The sequence below is a fragment of the Melopsittacus undulatus genome, chromosome 6 (genome assembly GCF_012275295.1).
Source record: "Melopsittacus undulatus isolate bMelUnd1 chromosome 6, bMelUnd1.mat.Z, whole genome shotgun sequence".
Classification (NCBI taxonomy): Eukaryota; Metazoa; Chordata; class Aves; order Psittaciformes; family Psittaculidae; genus Melopsittacus; species Melopsittacus undulatus.
The window spans coordinates 59450783-59470273 of NC_047532.1; positions in this window are offsets into that span (position 1 = coordinate 59450783).

A 19491-nucleotide genomic window follows, 5' to 3' on the forward strand; every position below is an offset into this window, starting at 1 on the left:
CTTTTATCTTTCCAAGTAAACCAAGGGATTACTGAAATGCAAAATTAAATCTTTTGAGATAATACTTCTTGCCTTTCTGACACGATTACAAGCTCTTTGTCTCTTTACTTGCTCCTTTTCCAGCAGTTTTTTTTTCCTCATTTCATGATCAGACTTGCTCATCTGTCACTCCAGATTACAGCTGCTGAGTTCCAATCACTCTTTGGGGCACAGAACAGGAACTACTCTTGAACAGCATAAGAGGCAAGGAAAATGGTTCCTATCTCTGATTTTCCTTCCAGAAAATGTACAGGGGAAAGTAATGATTGGTATACTGCCAGAGCCTAAAATTAAGGAAAAAATATGAATAAGAATTTGAAAGAAAATGTGCAACATGGGAATGTGAGGACTGACTGTTGCAGCCTGAGCCTTATCCCACTGCAGTCAATAAGAACTTTACCTTTGACTTGAGTAGGAGCAGAACAGGACCCACACAAGTTTCCTGGTACAGTCCCAGTATTAGGAATTTTTGGCAGAAGATCCACACTGCTATTGAGTTCCCTTTGGAACACTGATTTTCCCTGCACACCACAATATATGGTGTTAGGTTACATACCAAAACTGCTGGAACCTAGTTCAGCAAAATTATTTAGGATTCTGACTGTGGTGGCCAAAGAAGTGTTTAACATACTGCTCCGGTTAAAGAAAGTTACCCAGCTATCAAATATGATTCACAAGTACAAGAAATGGAAAGGATTACAGCATGTCTTTTACAACAACCGGATAAAATTGAAGAAAGGGGGACTCCAGGTCTGAAGCCATTAGACATGTTTATTTCTTTGTAGAAAGTGAAAGACATTGTAATGATCAGTGTTTGTCTTCTCTCTCCAGATACGCCTGTGACCTTCTGATAGAAGGTGTTTTTGAGAATCAGTGTTCTCCAGTCTTGAATAGGCCTAAAATCTTGAAATGCCTTTGAAAAGCACAATTGATTACTTTTTAGATTAATCCTGTCTGTTCTCGTTTTCTACTAGCAAACTAAGGAAACAACATAAGTTTATATTCTGAAGAATTCAGAGTGGGGGGATTTTTCTGCCTTACAAGACCAACACACAAAACCTTTTGAGCAGAAGGGGCTGAAGGAGGAAAGGAGAGATGCTGTGGGTACAGGGGACCAAACTTAAGAGGTCCAGGCTACAGAGCAAAAAGTGGCATGACGGTCAGGACTGACAAAAATGCCAAGCCACAAATGACCATATAGACTATTGAGATTCCTTAAGATGCTTAGCTAGAGCAAACAAGGGAATATATCCAGCCAGGAGCAAGAAGCAGAAGAGAGCCTGAATGAACCACAAGCCAGAGTAGAGGCTCCAGACCACAAAGCTCCAGTGGCTCCAGCTGAGAAAGGTGTCTCGCTGTAGCCAAGATACTAGCAATTGTTTGCATCTTCCATTCCAGAATGTTGCTGCTATAGCAGAGACCCACCTTAAACCAGAGTTAAAGCTCTCATGCAGAGAGCTGAAACAGGCAACTGAAGCAAAGCCTTCTGGAAGAGCAACCCCACACCCAGCCGCTGAAAAGCTGTGACATCTTGTTCCAGCAGTGGCACATCGTACGCCATACCAAGAATGCAGAGAAGCCCTGCCAAACACACAAGAAAATATTAAAGGAAGAGAGGAGCCTGAGAAGCAGTTATTAGGAAAATAATAAGGGAATGGAAAATACGAGAACAAGAATGAGTGCAAGGTGGGAACCCTGAGAACAGCTTGCCAAATGAGAAGACTCCAGTTACCAAACAGACCGAACTGCCAAGAAAGAAGCACAGTAACTATTTCCATCCCAAACAGGGGCTCTGGAGCTTAAGAGCAACTTGTGAAAGAAAAAAAGAGAGAAGGAGCTAGAGAAAACCCAATTACTTTCATTTTTAGTTAATCTTTATCCCATCATTGATAGAGTGCTTTGCCATCCAGGCAGGCAGTGGAGACACCCATTCTTACAGACAGAAAGTTGTATCTGACATCAGGTATTTCCTGAGATACTCATTGAACTGAAAATCCCCTTGTAGGTGAAGTCCATAAATAGGAACAAGATTCTGTATTCCCATGGCCATATTACCACCTCTACTGACATGTCCTGACAAAGACACAAAGATCAAGACAGGCCTCAGCAGGTGTGTTCCTCCACCACAGTGGTGGCTGAAACAGTCTGTCACAGGGATTCAGCAACCTCAGTGGGGTTCCCTGCACCAGGGCTTCCCCAGCAGGTCCCTCCAAAGCCTCCTGCCCACTGCAGGAGCCCTCCCCGAAGTGGGGTTCTCTGTCATTATATAAAATGTGCCCTGTCTCCACCTGTAAAAGGAAGCAAAAACCTGTTTTTGAGAAATAAATAAAAAGCTGTGGTTGTCCTATGTGAAAAAACTCTATCTCTTAGTACCGGGACACTTAAGTTGACCTCTTTGGTAGTGCTCCCTAGTGCCCTTTCACATTGGAAGGATGAGTCAAAAATCCCTTAGAGACACATTAAAGAGCATCTTTCTCCAGGTTAAAATCTGCAGGTATTACTTGAAAATTACTATCTATGAAAGAATTTGGAATTAAATTATTCATACTCATATGGTGCTTTTGTCCTGCTAGCAAAATCTCATCAGCACTAAAAATTGCTCACACATCTGGAAGAACCAGCACAGTCATCCGAGAAGCATTTCATTCCCAAGCCACAGAGAGCTCTGCATTAGACTAGTCCTTTTTAAAGACATTCACCTTTCTTTTCTCAGCAACTGTGGGAGATGCTTAATTCTGCTTTAGTTCTAGAAACGTCTTTTCTTGACCATCTCCATTTCCAGCCTTGGGGCTGTGCAGGTTTTCATACTGCTGCCTTACAGCCAAAAATGTATTCCCAGATATTCCTTCTGCAGTAACTAAAATACAGTTTTGACCTGCTTCTGCAAAATTAGCTTTGGCAACTTCAAGGGGAGTTTGCAGAAGCCTCAGTCCTCCACTTTCTCACTTTATGAGAGGTGAGATACTGGTGCTCAGTGGCTAACACTGTGTTAAATCTCTGTCTTGGAGTAAGATGACTTCTCACATTAAAAGTCTTACTAGAATTTTCTCCCCAGTTATCAAAGCAGAAAATTTCATGAGATCAGTTTATGACCTTCAGAATGGTGCAAAAAATAGTTGTTTGAGGCAGCCACAAGAACTCTACTGCTTCTGCCCAAGCTTTGAAAGACAGAAAGAAATAATATCATAATACTAGGGATACTTATGAACTCCATCTCTGTGAAGAGAGAAATGTAATCAGAAAAACATACACAATTTTACCAACTTCACATGGTTATCTCAATGATAAGTGACTGCTCTGGTATGTCTGAAAGTCTCCTCCAGCTTCCCACCAATTCTCTCTACTGTCTTTTAAATATCCTGAGTTTCTCATCACACAGCATACCAAATTCATGCAAAATAATGGAATAATTTAAACCTCACAACATTTGTTGGTAACGTTCGTCAAAACAGGAGTTTCCAGACTCAGCAGGTATTAGTAGTGATGAATACAGAAGTTGCACTATTTCCCTTCCTCCCTCTGCCTCCCCCCTGCCAAGTAAGTCATGAGACTTATTCAGTAGTCTTTAGCTCCCAGTAAAGGAAACAAATGGGGCTTATTGTTGTTTGCTTTCTTTGAATCTCTGGATTTAAGAAGAAAGCCAAGAGTACTGTGAAATTCTACATGGTATTTTTGGATGATGAACATTTAATTTCCAAATTAAGAATTAAGGCATGTATAATAGCAAGAAAAGTCTTCTATAGAGAGACTTAAAGTGGATTGCTTTTTCTGAAAATACCAGACAGATGAATATGTGGAATCCAAGACCAAAATACACTGGCACTAACTTCAATGCTGATATTTTTACAATAGTAATATAATTAATTTTTGTAAATCCCTTACAGCTGTACCACCAATACAGCATAGTATTTTTAATAGGCTATTTTCATCATCTTATTTTTAGAGATGAAATTTTGTTTATATAAAATTGATTAACTATGTGGGTGAGAACTACTGTTGCAGGAAAGTAAAGGACTAGGATTTTAACCAGGAAAGTAAAGTAAAGTAAAGGAAAAGTAAAGGACTAGGATTTTAACCAGGAACAGAGCAACGCTTCCCCCCCACTTATATAAAAAGTAAAACTGAGTCCTCCTATAAACACCAATAAAGAGAAAAATTATGAATACATCTGAAACATGAGACTTTTGCTGCTTGGATCAAGCAAGTTCATTAAGCCAGATGTGCCTGGATTATTCTTATTAGAGAGAGCTATAAAAACCCCATGGTTGTTTAGTTATCCAGTGTTGGCTTAGCCATAGTCAAAAGCCGAACAACAGATGACAAGAGTAACTGCAACACATTGACCTAAACACACACGCAACAGTTCGGTGAACGAACATCATTAGGATTGAGAGGTCCAGAACTTGTCAAAGTACCAGCATTAACTTACATTTGCAACCTTGCTTTCCACACTAGAATCCTTATGGGATCATGCACCATTTTTCACAGGGCTCCAACCTTCTTCTGGTGGTCCAGAACCTCCACAGGCAGATGGGCATTGCACCATGGTACCTCCAGGAAATACAGGAGTGAAACCTGCAGTGTTTCTCCTGGACATAAGTGAACTGCTGCTTTTTGAAAGACTTACAGCCTGCATGAATTGTAAGGGCAAGGCAAGAGATATCAGGCTGGCACAATAGCCTTGCGCACTGCCAGATTTTAGCCATTTTCTTTGAAGCAGGCAATGGCAAACCTTACCTCGGTCTCCATTTTCAAACACAGGCACAACAATATACTTTTTACCTCCCTTCAGAAACTAATGGAGCTCCTTAACCTTGTCTGAAACCATACAGCTGAAACAGATGTTCACACAGACTAAAATGTAGACATCTCTGAAACAAATGAGAAAAAAAAAGTCCATTAAAATCCTATACTTTGTTCTTTTTCCATTTGATATAGTTTGGGATCACTTTTTTGTCTTAAATACTTATGGCATTAGAACATACATACAGAAAAGCATTTATGGTTATCAGATGTTTAGTTTTGCCTTAGATTGGTCAACCAACACATGTAAGCTAGCTGCTCTTTTCCAAAGCAAAGTATTCTGTCTTAATAGCTAACTTGCTATGATTTCAAAGTTACATATGTAAATATACCAGCATCATTATTTGCCTGTTAGAAAAAAAAAAAAGGATTTTACTAAAAACTTACAGCAAAATTAACGTTTTATTTCTTTACAAAGAATTACAGCTATAACCTTTCTTATCTCAAAAAGTATTTTTTATGGCTTAAACACACATTAAGAAGTTGGATAAATCCACAGAGGTTTCCAGATTTGTGTTATTCTTGAAGCAACATTGATGATTAGAAAATTATTGCCCTATGCTTAATATTCTTTACAAGTTTGTGTTGAGTTTTTTTTGGGGGGGAGGAAGGTGTTGTGTGACGGGGGGTTTATTTTGTTTTGGGGGTTTATTTTTTGTCATTCACTAGGGTAATTAACTTGGAATATTCACACATCCTAAAACACCATATTTATCAAAGCAGACACCTGAAGAAACAGTAGCAATCAAGAGGTTTTAAACTTGCCAAGACATAAAAGCCTCTCTTCAAATCCATCTGGATATTTCAATAACACAATCCTTTATATGAACATAGCCTTAATTTTTGGAAATACCATCTCTACCAGGTCCAGTTTACCTTTGCAAAATGCCAGTAACCATCAAATACATGGGTTTTGTGGAACTCCAGATTTCAGGAACTGGGTCACAGGGAAGGGGAGAATTTCACGCATGCCTCTGACAGTTAACAGCAACTCTGTGTCTTCACTCAACACTATTTACTGCACTTTGGAGGATGGAAGAGATGTTGAAGGCTTTTGGTTTGGCAAATTTGGGGATAGGAAGCATCCTTCTGGGCTTCATACCAATTGCTGGAAGAAATAACATGTACTGGGAACAGTCAGGTAAGGGTGCCCTTGTCCTACATGTGCATGGAAACAATGGATGACTTCAGAAATGGAGACATTCATCTGTTTTAACAAAAAGAGTATTTTATTACCTAAATGATACTTTTGAGGAAATGCTGGTGCCCACAAAAGCACTAAAAACCTGATCACTACCATCGGGCCATCATCAAGTAGCAGGAAGAATCCCAATGGCACCAAAGCTGCTTGTTCTGTGCTGTCGAATTTTATGCACTCAAATTACTACACTTGGCAGTCTGACATTAAAAAAAAAAATCAAATCTTCATTTTGCATAGCAGCAGGTAACCTATTACTCCAAATTAGTAAATAATTTAACAGACTAGCTATCAGAGAAACATCTGCTAACACTGAAAATCTCTGCCTTGTTGATGTTAGCGGATTTTTTTTCCATTCTTTCCTATGCATCTCCAGTTCAGCTGCTTCCCTCATTTGACAATCTTCCATGAAGGCACTGAAGATACCACAAAGCTTTTGGAAGAGGGAGTGTTTACAAAGCTTATAAATAGACTGTGCTGTATCCAGAGTAGTTAATTGTAAGCAAAGAAAAAAATGCGAATAACTGACAAGTATGCCAAATGACTGAAAATCCAAGATTCATTCAGATGTTAGGCACAGGTTGCATGCTATATGCATGTAGGTAAGTGCCACTGTGTAATCTGAGGGCAAGAAAAATAAGTGATGGGCTACATGCAGACAAAATGCATGTAATACAGCTGAAATATCAATTGAGCAGATGTTAATTTAGTTCGTGACCCTGAAAATACATTCCTGCAGTCTTATGCACCATGTGCAAGGCAGGATGTGTTTTTCCAGACTATTTACCGAAAACGGAAATATTCTGAAAGAAAAGCCTTAAACGTCTTAGAATTCTTCAGAGCTTTGCCATTGCAAATACAGCTTCTGGGGAGAATTTTAGATAAAGAACAGTAAGCACTGAAAAGATACTTTGCTCTTATCGTGGCAGCAGCTAGTTCGCAGTGAAAAACCTTGGCCCTCCTTGCCCCCTGCTGTTAATGTTTTAAAAATTAATGCAGGGCTCCATCAGATCAATGTTTACTTCAGACAGAGAGGTTTTGGCTGAGCTGTAACTCATGTCCTTGGTGTGTTTTAAGTAGCATATCAGAATGAATCATCTACTTTAGTAATACTGTGTCTTGTTTGGAGAAGAAATGCATAGCGCAGGAATCTTTAAGGATTTAGTCTCCAGTTTGGGACACGATTACATGTACACATGCGTACATATGTGACTGCAGTCCATTAAGCAGCAGCAATTCTGAATTTCCACACTCCATACACATCTTTTGATTTAACTCCTGTAATCTACAATATTAACTAATTCTTCTGCCTTGTGTCTCCCAGAGGAATATAATACAAAAAAAATCTTCATTATTATATCATTCAAGCCATCTGTTTTTTTCTAGGAATTTAAATGCATGATACTAACAGGAACCTGCAGGGCTTTCTTGCCAGACACAGGAGCTGGTTGTAGAGGGGAGCACACACAGCACAAGCAGTATGTTACCCTCCAGCTTTCAGCACCAGACAGTTAGTTCTATGCAGAGTATCAAATGCATGCTGTGTAAAAATTACTGATAGTTGCCATAAGATATTGGTGAGCTCCTCAAAAACAAAATGGCTTTTTGGGCCATTGAGATCCCTTCTTTACTCTCAACAATGTACTTTTTGTAGAGGCACATTCAGAGTTGGCCCCCAGAGACAGATGCTGGATGTGTTCAGTCTCTCCCCTGAACTGCTGAGTTCAGTAAGGTACTATCAGTAACACTGCAGTTCTGCATGGAATGTTAAGACTAGTGGCCTTGTTATCTCCCCCCAGAACTACTCTCCACAGCCATAATATCAGATAAATAATACTGTAGCAGAGTCTGGCCCTTTGCAACATTGCATCTGCACTCTCTCTACCATAGTGCTGCAGCTTGGGCTTTCTTGTCACAAAAGGGCTTCCTTCCCAGACTGTTGTTGTGCAGTTCCAAGTACTGTAAAAACAAAAAGCTTGATAGATGGTGGCCCTTCAAATTGCATTGGGCTTTTTTCTCCTGTAGTGTGTAAGTCCGAAGAAATTATCCTCCCAAACAATACCAGTTGCGTTATAATAACTTTATTAGGTCTCAGTTATCTGGATTGACATTTCTACCACCACACTAGGCTCTGCAGCATAGGCTTGCTATTGTCTGACTGAGCTCACACATCTGAAAAGTGTAAACAGCAGTATTCTACACTGCTGATATTTCTGCTCAATTTTAAAGCAAAACCAGGAATAGTCTACTAATAGTGAGCCATTCAGTTTTCCTGTTCAACTCAGATGCATCTCTTGACAGTGTCCCAAGAATTGCTGGGAACCTCATTCTTTTGCATTTCACTTCTTCTGGATGGAGTTTGGACCCTGTGCCTCCTTCTACTCTTTGCCCCTCCACTTGTGATATGGGAAAATGTCAAGCCAGATTGTTTGCCATCTTTTTTGGTATTCTGCTTTCATCAACAGCTGAGATTTCCCGCTTTCCCTGCAAGGGGAAGAACACACACAGAAGCAGTTATGGGAGCCAAACAATACTGTACATCTGAACAGCAATTCATATAGCTGCATCTTATATGTGGCTTTGTTTTTAAGCCATGTGATCCTTATGCAATAGCCTTATTGGAATACTTTGATAACCCCTCATAAAAGATTTCACCATAATCAGAAAAGGTTTCTTTAGCAGACCAAGTCAGTGTTTTATCTCCTGGCTGTACTCAAGCACAGACTTCACCTCTTTCATACTATAATGATCTGGAATTTTTTTCTCCTCTCACTGGCAATTCTTAAATTATGTTCCACACCCAACTAGAAGTTTCTTAAATATATACAAGGCTACAGCACTACATGTAGAGATTTAAAATACAAGGCAACAATTTTTAGTAGTTTAATTAAACCATTAATTTTAATTAAAAAGATTGAACTTGCATTGCCCCTCCACAGTGTCATTCAGAGGTTGAAGCATGCCATGGCTAACTCAAAAGGAACCATGACATAATTCTTAAAACAATTCCCCCCCATCATACTAGGGGGTAAAACAATTATTCTTCCCTTTCCACAAACCAGCATATTTAAGTCAATTTAGGCAGGTGGGTTACAGCAACCGAAAATGCTTTCAAAGTGTTAGAAACAGCTCTCTCCATTCACTGGTTCTAATGATAGATCATACAATAGCTTTATACTATCCTTGCACTTACATTTTGATGGCAGGAAGAGAGAGGTTTCTAGTGTTTTTTTTTCTTCCCAAGATGTTCTGACATTTGTTAAATGATTTTTACATGGTTTGCTAACAGCATCATTTAGCTCAGGAAATGTTACAGCCGACTGTATGAAAAACTTGAACTGCCTTCGCAGTGACAGGCAATGTGATCTCACACCAGGGGTTTATATTGGATTGCTTGCCTTTATCATGTTTTCAGTTTAGCTTACAGTTGTGCAATCCCTAATGTGCTACACTAGGAATTCATTGTGAAATAGCAACTCACCAATATCCCACCATTCAACTTGTGTCATCTGCATACTGTTTGGTATGCAAAGGAGTAAAATAAGTACTTACAAATAAGTTAGAGGAGGTCATTTTTAGTCTCTTTGTAGAGCACGTAAAGCCGTGCTCTGAAATGATACCAAGAAATATAGCTCATATTTTGCAAGTGTTCTCTTCAAGAAAAGCGGTTTGGAAACCTTTTTTTTTTTTTCCTAAACCTGATATATCCATGAGTTCCTTGTTTTGATGATAACAATTAATTAAGAATCTAACTTGTTTTCTGCAGAGGCATCTCACAGGCACATGCCTGAGCTCTTTTGCAGTTTCCTATACAAATATTTGCAATAAACAGCAAATGCCCACAAGCAGAGTGAGGAGTCCTAATTGTGTTGTGCATTTAACCTCAGTAAAACCTAGAAGACTTTACTGCTTCATTTCTTTGGGCCATTGTAAATGAAGCAATAGCTGCTAATGTTATCAGCAGCCACACACGACCATCTAAAACTGAACAAATTTCAGGGCAAGAAGATGCACAGGTAATTTTAATGCAATATTTGTGTGCTTGTGACAAGAATAGGAAAAAATTGTGAGAAACCATGGAGGAAGAACACTGGCATGAAAATGCTGGCTGTGGAAACAGTGCTTGGTGACAGCCAGCATGGCTTCACTAGGAGGAAATTCTGCCTGACCAATTTGGTGGCCTTCTATGACGGGGCTACAAAGATGATGGACAGGGGTGGAGTAGTTGACGTCATCTACCTGGACTTGTGCAAAGTGTTCTACACTGTCCCACATGACATCCTTGTCTCTAAATTGGCGAGACATCAATTTGATAGGTGGACCACTTGGTGGATAAAGAACTGGCTGCATGGCCACACGCAAAGAGTTGTGGTCAACGGTTCAATGTCTGGCTGGAGACCAGTAACGAGTGGTGTCCCTCAGGGATCGGTGTTGGGACCGGTCTTGTTTAACATGCTTGTCGCTGACACAGACGGTGGGATTGAGTACATACTCAGCAAGTTTGCTGACGACACCAAGCTGTGTGGTTCCGTTGAAAAGCTGGAGGAAAGGAATGCCATCCAGAGGGACCTTGACACACTTGTGAGGTGGGCTGATGCCAACCTCAGGAAGTTTAACCATGACAAGTGCAAGGTCCTACACCTGGGTCGGAGCAATCCCAGGCACAGCTACAGGTTGGGCAAAAAGGAAATTCATGGTAGTCCTGCGGAGAAGGACTTGAGGGTGTTGGTCAATGAGAAAATGAACATGAGCCAGCAGTGTCCTTGCAGCCCAGAAAGCCAACTGTATCCTGGGCTGCATCAAGAGGAGTGTGACCAGCAGGTCAAAGGAGGTGATCCTGCCCCTCTACTCTGCTCTCGTGAAACCCCACTTGGAGTATTGTGTGCAGTTCTGGTGTCCTTAACGTAAAAAGGACATGGAGCTGTTAGAACAAGTCCAGAGGAGGGCCACGAGGATGATCAGGGGACTGGAGCACCTCCCTTATGAAGACAGGCTGAGAAAGTTGGGGCTGTTCAGCCTGGAGAAGACTGCGTGGAGACCTCATAGCAGCCTTCCAGTATCTGAAGGGGGCCTACAGGGATGCTGGGGAGGGACTATTCATTAGGGACTGTAGTGATAGGGCAAGGGGTAATGGGTTGAAACTTAAACAGCAGAGGTTCAGACTTATCTAAGGAAGAAATTCTTTACTGTTAGGGTGGTGAGGTACTGGAATGGGTTTCCCAAAGATGTCGTGAATGCTCCATCCCTGGCAGTGTTCAAGGCCAGGCTGGATGAAGCCTTGGGTGATATGGTTTAGTGTGAGGTGTCCCTGCCCATGGCAGGGGGTTGGAACTAGATGATCTTCAGGTCCTTTCCAACCCTAACTATTCTATGATTCTATGATTCTATATCTCAGAATAGGACCACTGCACTCTGACACTGGGACTCTGGTGGGTTTCTCATTTCTGCCACCCCTCCAGCATTGCTTTAGCAGAAAACATGATTTATGCTTCAAAGCTTCCTTTTATATTCACATAAAGCAGCTTACCATAAATGTGAATCAGCCCCAGATGCCTTTACACAGGAAAAAAATGCATAGCCCTGTAAATATAGAAACCTTTTCATTCTCCAAGCGTTTTCAAACCTGATATTTTCCTTAGACCTATAAAGACACATATAATTAAGGACATTGAGCTGGCTGTATGGATGCAAATTAGTAGCCCAGCTCTAAGTTAGGCCATTGAAACAGAAGTGGTACAAGAAATCACTAATCAAGGAGAAAACTATTTAGAGTAGTAAGGAAGAAGGGGACCCAGTACATCTGCACAAAGATCAAGCAGTGGCCTTGTACCTGCAACAGGCCCCATTACAAAAGCAAGACATTTTCCCCTTTCCAGCATCCCCCTGCTTTTGCCTGAAGCCTGTCTTCTTCACCCAGGTGTCCTTGGAAGAGTTGGACCATGGGAAGAAACACCTTTTGCATATAGATAGGGTGATGGGGGCTACTTAAAAGTGAAATTCCACTGCATAGCAGTTGCTATATGCAGCTACAAAGAAATCATGTGTGCAGCCATTCTAACACATATCTGGCAAGTTTCATTCAGTGTGAAGGTAGAAATTGTAGGTATTTGCCATTTTCCTTCTTTACACAGGTGTCAATGTGTAAAGGCTGACAGAGCCAGTGGAAAGCATCAAAGCTGAGAGAGCTCTCAGCAATTTCTTTTACATAAAAACCCGTATTATGCAGCTGTCCCAGGGTTGGCAACATCTGAAGGAAATTGGTTTGGATGAAAGAATTGCTCTGTGAAAGTTAACTGCTTGTTGTGAGTCCTGCTTTTGCTCCTGTTCCAGGAGTAAATCAATGTCGTGGTTTAAACCAAATCCGCACAGTTCGTTCACTCACTCCCCCCCTTGCTCCCCCGACTCCCGGAGAGTTAGGAAGGAGAATGAAAGAATGTAGCCCCCACGGATTGAGATAAGAACAGTTTAATGGCTAAAGTATAACATAAATCACTCCTGCCATTACTACTACAAATAATAATGATAAAGCCAATAACAAGCAAAGAGAATACAACACCTCACCAGCCACCAACCCATAACTCACCCCACCCTGCTCGACCGAGCACCGTGCGATACCTCCTCCATTCCCCCCAGAGCTCTAGACCTTCCGGGTCTCTCCCGGTTACTTCCTGGGTATCACGTGCTATGGTATGGAATACCTCTTTGGCTAGCCTGGGTTAGGTGTCCTCTCTCTCCTTCCTCCTGGCCTCCCCTCCTCCCTGCAGAGCATGGGCTCAGAAAAAAGGCCTTGAACAAACCAAACACCCAAGCAGTAACTCAAAACATACTTGCTATCAGCAACCGTTCTCAGCCCAAAAGTCAAAACACAGCACTGCACCAGCTGCCAAGAAGGAGAAAAATGACTGCTACTGCTCAAACCAGGACAATCAAACAGCTGTAGTGAACATTAAGTGACACACCAGGTAGCCCCAGCTGGCCAGTTTTAGTACACTGGAGCTTCTGGAAGAATGAGTCTGCTCCCACCAGTCAGAGAATCATAGAGTAGTTAGGGTTGGAAAGGACCTTAAGATCATCTTGTTCCAACCCTCCTGCCATGGGCAAGGACACCTCACACTAAACCATGTCATCCACGGCTTCATCCAGCCTGGTCTTGAGCAGCGCCAGGAACAGAGCATTCACAACTTCCCTGGGAAACCCATTCCAGTACCTCAACCCCCTCACAGTAAAGAACTTCCTCCTTATATCCAATCCAAACTTTTCCTGCTGAAGTTTAAACCCATTACCCCTTGTCCTGTCACTACAGTCTGTAATGAAAAGTCCCTCACCAGCTTACTTATAGGCCCCCTTCAGATACTGGAAGGCTGCTTTCTCAGCCTGTCTTCATACGGGAGGTGCTCCAGTCCCCTGATCATCCTCGTGGCCCTCCTCTGGACTTGCTCCAACAGTTCCATGTCCTTTTTATGTTGAGGACACCAGAACTGCACACAATACTCCAAGTGAGGTCTCACAAGAGCAGAGTAGAGGGGCAGGATCACCTCCTTCGACCTGCTGGTCACACTCCTTTTGATGCAGCCCAGAATATGGTTGGCTTTCTGGGCTGTGAGCTCACACTGCAGGCTCATATTCATTTTCTCATCGACCAACACCCCAAAGTTCTTCTCTGCAAGGCTGCTCCAAATCTCTGCTCTGCCCAACCTGTGCCTGGGGAGTGCTCCTGCCCAGGTGATGTGGGTGTATTTGTCTCCCAAAGCATTTTTCAACTGGTTAGATGTGAAAAAGCAGACAATATCCCTGGATAAATAGGGGCAGAGGCACACCTTTTGCTCTCTTTCGTAAGCACTTTGCTTCTTCCTTAAGCCCTTTCTTTTTCAAAACACCCCCTTTATTTGAAGGCTGTTCTGATTAGAACAAAAGCAAATAAATGTTGTGTTTCTCCCTTGCCTGAAGCCTCACAGTGGTTCATGCCTGCTCCTGTGCTGTGAGGGCACCTCCTGCCTGCCATAACCTCCTCACTCACGGGGCTGCCCCAGCACATGCCCACAGCTCTGCACCTCTCACTGCATCACCCAAGCCTGCAAGGTTGCAGCTGCACCATCACCTGGACACGGTGGTGTTTCCGCTCTGCTCTGTGCCACCTACCATTTAGCTCATTTTTTCCTACAGCCAGGACAGGTAACACTGGGTCAATCCTACACAATCACCAACACTGCAGGGCAGAATAAAATAGGGTGCTTGGACAACTTCACGGGGAGTGAACAGAAGGCATGCATTACTTACCAAGAAAGGCCATCTTTAAGTAAACTTCCTATGATGCAAGTTCTCTTTCAGGACAAAGCCTCCTTTCATGAAAACACAACATTAAGATAGCTCCTTTTCTCTTAAAGTTCCTCTTTCTCCAAAGATCACACCCTTCCTTATGTTACCAAAATGATACTGCCAGAACAAGCAAGTAAAAAAAATAGCAGCTATGCCAAAACAGTAGGAATGCTTTTCTTCAGCATAGTTTCTTGCAGAGCGATGAATTTAGAGAAGGACATGGTAAATTCACCCTTGTACTATTCTCCCTCTGAAGGGAATAAAATGATGTTGCTATTCCAGAGGCAGCAGATTAGTTATTTTGAAGTTCTGTTTCCCTGCCTTTTCAAGACTATGGGAGATGCTTTTATTACCGGCTCACTGAATGGAAATATGCCTATGGTGAGCAGGGATGAAAGTTAACACTATTTCATGAGCAGTCCTAAGACTACCTTAATGCACCTACATGCAAGTGTTTCATCTCACCTGCTACAGATTCAGCGGGGCAGGTCGGATTGCCCTGCCATTGAATGCTGCCTATTTTGTTGCAATAGTATGGAAGAAAACGATAGATGTGCCTCACAAGACTACAGTATTGGTTCGTCTTTCCCTCTGCAGTGGGCATGGTGAAGAGACAAGAATACTCTGCAACATGCCATATTGTCACCACCTGCCCTCAGAGAAGTTCCTGGTATAAAATCTAGACATAATCCTTACAGTTTTCTATTGAAAGCTGTAAAAGCTCATTATCATTTATTAGCAATTTGTAGGATAAAGTTTGTGATCTTACTAGTCAGTAAAATTGCATGAAATAAAACTTTAAATAAAACTCTGTCTCAGCAGTCCATTTGGACCCACATGCTTATCAGCTTCCTGAAACAAACCAAGAACACCTTCCCTTTAAAGGTAAAAAAAAATGGGATTGTCTTTTTCCCCCCTCTAATACTGTATTCACTCAAATATATTCCATACTTTCAACATGGTAAAGAAAATCCTTAAAACATTAGAATGCTTTCAGCTCCCAATAAGAGGAGCTGTTAAAAAATATGCAGCTGAGGTAATGAAACATATCTGAAAAGAGATTTAAACTATTTCAACTAATTCTCACAATGATACAGGTTGAAGCAAAGGCACTTTGGATGTGAAAAGTGAAAACTTATTTCAAGCAGGCAGAAATCTAAATGCTTTGTCTGTTTGCACAAAGCTAAATCACTCAGATACAAGAGGATTTGGGGGAACTGCTCTGACCCCCTGCATCCCCCTCAGAGCATGGGATCGGTGCTGGAGACACAGGCACACCTTGATTTCTCCCATCTGAGATGAGTTTCAAGACAGATTGCTGGTGTTTCCTCATAATGCAAAACTTAAACTCTGTGTGGTGCATCGTAACTGATTTCAGTGGTTGAAACCCAGGGTACGAAGCAGCCCACCGCCAAACAGGCAGAAAAAATTCTTGCCTTTTATCAGTCATTTGCTATGTGCCAAAGCAGTTAGTGGGAAGGGTCTGGAAACAACACTCTACACAGTGTATTTTAGCCATTGCACCTTTTTTGTGTGTTTAACCACAGTTTATATTTGGATTTCCCTTCACAAACATCCTGTAATTGACAGAGGCAAATAAACAGTGCATCACACAAGCAGTGACAACACATACATTATAAGCATTCCACTCTTCCACTATTATTTTTACAACAAAATAACTGGTTTTCTTCCCTTATTCTACACCAAAAGAGGCCAAGCCCACATCTGCAATCACAAGTCTGTGTAGAAACATTTTGCAATATACACACATACCACTATAGCTACAGCCACACACAGTGGCAGAACTTTGAGGTAGCAAACCAAGTCATTTAACTGCACAGAATGGATTTCTAGACATTCCCATATGAGTTTCATAGCAGAGAAACAATGCAGTAGAGGGGATCCAAGTAAGGACTAAAAGCCCCTATCCACTTGCAAAGATATGTATGGGATTCAATGCGCTCCATTTACATGTTAATTTTTTAATTACTTTGGTATCACACTATAAGCATACACTGGACAAAGTGACTCTCTGCAATCTTCTACACATGGAATTAATATTTCCAGTGCTGCAGCCCATGCTACGTGAAACCCTGTAGTTTCTGAGTAGACCACACATATGATTGGTAAATGTACTTATGAATAGTGTGAGGTGTCCCTGCCCATGGCAGGGAGGTTAGAACTAGATGACCTTAAGGTCCTTTCCAACGCTAACTATCCTATGATTCTATGATTAGCAGGTGGATTCAACCAACCACTGGCAACTGCAGGATGAAGCACATCCATTTCTCCCCCAAAAGAAAAAAAAAACAACAATGACATTCTACAAACAACCAACTTTGCTAGAACCCACTGACCCTACTAAGCATAACACTCCAGCCACAGCATATAATAACGGCTTTACTCACACATTGCTGCTTATAGAAACACACAAAATAGCTGCACAGGGTCAACATCCATGCAGCTGAAGAACAGTAGTTCTGGAGAGAAACGTCTCAGCAGCCTTCCCCCAACAGCCGAAGACTGCTTCAGGCCTGGGGTATAGAGGGAAACAAGATGATTGTTTGGGACTGATCACTGTAATTAGAGACAATACATCTCAGCTGGAGCTTTAGCCAGGGCTTCTGTGGAGGCTGTTTCTCATAGAGGGTCATAATGTATTTAATTATCAGTCTATATATTTATGTCTTAATCCCAAACAGTCAGCTTCCCTTGCCTCTTGCCTCAGCTTTTGGAAGAGGGGGGAATATATATGTATATACACACATTTCTTTTGAACTTCTAAATCAAGCTTTAAGGCGTTCAAGTGCCCAAGAGCAATTTATTGTAGCTGCTGGGAGATATGCATTTGCATACACATTCCTGTTAATATGAGTAAGCAAGAAAAGAAGGCACAAACTCCACTTCTGCATTAAGCACATCCATCTTTATGATAAAGTGTTTTATGAGGTAAAAGCATCTGCCTGTAAGTACCTTTTAAAGTAGACTCAACAATTCCTAAGAAAGCAGCTATACAGAGAGATAAATAAATACATTAGTGTAAGCAGGTGCAGCCTTGTTTCAGTTCACAGCGTGAATACGCCCTATACTAACAGTGAACATGGGTCACTGTAAATGGCATGTTTCAAAGTGAGTTCAGAATTACATCCAATGTTGAGCTTCTGTGACAGATGCACTTGACCCGTTAACCAACCTAGCAATAGCTTGGTACAGGCCTCAATGGAGGTAAAGGCCTGAACCATAGCCAGGTTAAGGACTCTTTCAAGAAACCCACAAAGGAACAAAGCGACCCAGTAAGCACCAAAGCATGAGTCTGGAACATCGATCATGTGATTAACACATGAATAGTGTGTGGTTTTTCCAAGCCTCATTTATAAAGAAACAAAGAAACCTGTGGGTATAAAGAGTCTCATGCATACCTTTCCATTGTATGCCATTTGACCAGGAAGCAAACACATTATTCCATCAATACAACAGCCTAAGTGAACCTTCTTTGAGCTCTCCCTACTAGGCAGTATCACTGCATGGCGGCAATATCCCCTTGAGGTGGAATGCCTCTCAAGGTTGCTCCTTGAGGCAGGGACACCTTTTACTAATGTCAGATCTTTGGATATGTCTGATTTGAGTTCCCTCTAAATTGCAACTGGACTGCACACCAGTGACCTCCCCTTGAGCAGGGATGCTTCTCCAGGTTTGAGAATTCTTACCTAAGGCTAAGAGATCCTTCTTTACCCATGGTAAAGGCCCCTTCCTTGGGGGGGGATGGGAAGGGGAAAAGGGGGTGTGTGTACAAGCAACAGATCCTTGGTGACTGACAGCATGAAATCAATACTCCATTATTATAAACTTTGTATAGATAATTCACAGAATCACAGAATCCCAAGGGTTGGAAGGGACCTCAAAAGATCATCTAGTCCAACCTCCCTGCAAGAGCAGGGTAACGTAGAATACATCACACAGGAACTTGTCCAGGCGGGCCTTCAATATCTCCAACGTAGGAGCCTCCACAAGCCCCCTGGGCAACCTGTTCCAGCCCTTTCATTTAAAGTTACTGACTGAATGTTCCCAAGTGACACCCATTTAGTGTCTGTAACAATTATCTAATAAAAAAAAAGTTATAAAGTACAGCAAGATAAAGCATTTTCAGAATCACATTCAGACTTTAAGATCATGACATTTGATTCATCAGATTGCAGACTTCTTAAAAATAATGGTCTTGGTTTAACTTTCTGAATACCTGATTCATAGCTAGTAAGCTTAAACAGCTTAATATTTTGACATAAGCTTTGAAACAAGATAATTCCATTAGACATAAACCATTGTCCAGGTCTGAGACTAAAGATTAGACCTAGGGGGTCCACTCTGAACCTCATCACTCAACAGGAGTTGAGTGGTAAGGTCTCCCTCACCCTTTTGCATCTCTGGTCTCATTCTAGCTCTATTTTAACTTGATCTTTCTTTGCATGTTTCACCTGTGTAGGAAGTAACAGAGTGAACCTTGCCATTGAACTTTGTTAAAGTCTCACTTTCACAAATTCGTATTAAAACCACTTTTGCCAATACTTTTGATGGTGATGCTTTAAAAGACCTAAATCACTCATCCATGACTAATTGCCATAGTTGTCAGGACCTTAAATCAGGATGTGTAACTGCATCACTATAGTATCTTCCAATATGATGTATGTTGCGATAGTGTTGGTTTTCTGGGACCTACAGAAATAAGAAATGGTTCTCCTGGATGAAGTACACTGTGCTGCATTGAATGATAGCAAAAAAGGGCTCACCTGCATGTCCTGCAGGCATGGGTTTGCTTAGCTAAACCAAGTCTGAGGCCAAAATAGGACAAGTGGTTGATAACCCAGGTTTGTCTCACTAAAGGTGACATAGTTACTCAAAACATGATTTACCAATGAGATTCCTCTGCTGACAGACCACTGTGTAGTGTTCAGTAAAACCTGAAACATGCTGCAGAAAAGAAGCTGAGCTTTTTTCCTGGATCGGTTTGCACCTGTGCATCGAAAAAGCATGAGAATATTCCATGCCAGGGTGTTACTAGCTTCTCTGTGGACACGCAATGCATCTGTGCAAGTCCTCCTCCTTGCTCTGCCCACCCTTGGCATGTGATGGTGCTAAGC